At 37.0% G+C, this 1920-nt stretch overlaps 1 protein-coding gene across 1 annotated transcript in view; it reads right to left on the reverse strand.

Annotated features, from left to right (window-relative positions):
- Positions 1 to 639: 639 nt before the first annotated feature.
- Positions 640 to 1920, reverse strand: part of LOC100183891 (NCK-interacting protein with SH3 domain-like) — a 5297-nt gene continuing 4016 nt past the window's right edge. The window contains exons 6-7 of the mRNA XM_026840083.1: positions 874 to 976; positions 640 to 745 (exon numbers count right to left, since the gene is read on the reverse strand). The gene's annotated coding sequence lies outside the window, so the exon portion shown is untranslated. The remainder of the gene's footprint in view (positions 746 to 873; positions 977 to 1920) is intronic.

Raw genomic sequence — 1920 nt, forward strand, 5'->3', positions numbered from 1 at the left:
CATGCAACGGGAAAGGCGCTCGACGGTGAGCACGGGGTGAGTATTTGTAACGCCATCAAATAAAATGCGGGGTTACCTGTAAACACATTTGGTTGGAATAGCAGCCGATACTTTATAGTTATACTCACGTTTATTCAGATTACTCCTCGGGCCTTGCGTGACCGCAACACACACACAACGATTTGGACCGTATCGACGTAATATGTTTGCTTGTAACGGAGTTTGTAAAACTAAAATAAAATCGTCCTCGCTGAGGCACGAACAAGCCTGCAATTAACATTGGTTCAACTTTGAACCAATTACTTGTGTAGCTTTAACATTGGTTCAACTTTGAACGAATTACTTGTGTAGCTTTAACATTGGTTCAACTTTGAACCAATTACTTGTGTAGCTTTAACATTGGTTCAACTTTGAAACAATTACTTGTGTAGCTTTAACATTGGTTCAACTTTGAACCAATTACTTGTGTAGCTTTAACATTGGTTCAACTTTGAAACAATTACTTGTGTAGCTTTAACATTGGTTCAACTTTGAACCAATTACTTGTGTAGCTTTAACATTGGTTCAACTTTGAACGAATTACTTGTGTAGCTTTCTCTTGTTGGTACTTGATCAGCAACACCGGATTGTCTTCACTTCTTTGCATCGATTCAATCCATGCTTGTACCGTTGTGCCTCCGGCCCCACTTGCCCCAACCTTGCGTGGATTCTTAATACCGGCCCGTTTCTCTATATTGTAGATGTCCTAAACAAAGATATCATATATACCAACATAGACATTATATATACCAACATAGATATCATATATACCAACATAGACATTATATATACCAACATAGATATCATATATACCAACATAGACATCATATATACCTGTAACGACAACAAATGCAGACGATTTGGGGAAGAACTTTGGTCGGACATTCATCTGACTTCATCCATTATTTTGTAACGACTCACACCACATGATGGTTTCCTACAATCATATGATCATTAATCACGTGATACATATATCGACTCACGCCACATGATAGTTTCCTACATTCATATGATCATTAATCACGTGATACATATCGACTCACGCCACATGATAGTTTCCTACATTCATATGATCATTAATCACGTGATACATATCGACTCACACCACATGATGGTTTCCTACAATCATATGATCATTAATCACGTGATACATATATCGACTCACGCCACATGATAGTTTCCTACATTCATATGATCATTAATCACGTGATACATAACGACTCACGCCACATGATAGTTTCCTACAATCATATGATCATTAATCACGTGATACATATATCGACTCACGCCACATGATAGTTTCCTACATTCATATGATCATTAATCACGTGATACATAACGACTCACGCCACATGATAGTTTCCTACATTCATATGATCATTAATCACGTGATACATATCGACTCACGCCACATGATAGTTTCCTACAAACATATGATCATTAATCACGTGATACATATCGACTCACACCACATGATAGTTTCCTACAATCATATGATCATTAATCACGTGATACATATATCGACTCACACCACATGATAGTTCCCTACAATCATATGATCATTAATCACGTGATACATATCGACTCACACCACATGATAGTTTCCTACAATCATATGATCATTAATCACGTGATACATAACGACTCACGCCACATGATAGTTTCCTACAAACATATGATCATTAATCACGTGATACATATCGACTCACGCCACATGATAGTTTCCTACATTCATATGATCATTAATCACGTGATACATATCGACTCACGCCACATGATAGTTTCCTACATTCATATGATCATTAATCACGTGATACATATGATCACGCCACCATGATGATAGTTACATACATATGATCATTAATCACGTGATACATATCG

The sequence above is a fragment of the Ciona intestinalis genome, unplaced genomic scaffold (genome assembly GCF_000224145.3).
Source record: "Ciona intestinalis unplaced genomic scaffold, KH HT001116.1, whole genome shotgun sequence".
Taxonomy (NCBI): Eukaryota; Metazoa; Chordata; class Ascidiacea; order Phlebobranchia; family Cionidae; genus Ciona; species Ciona intestinalis.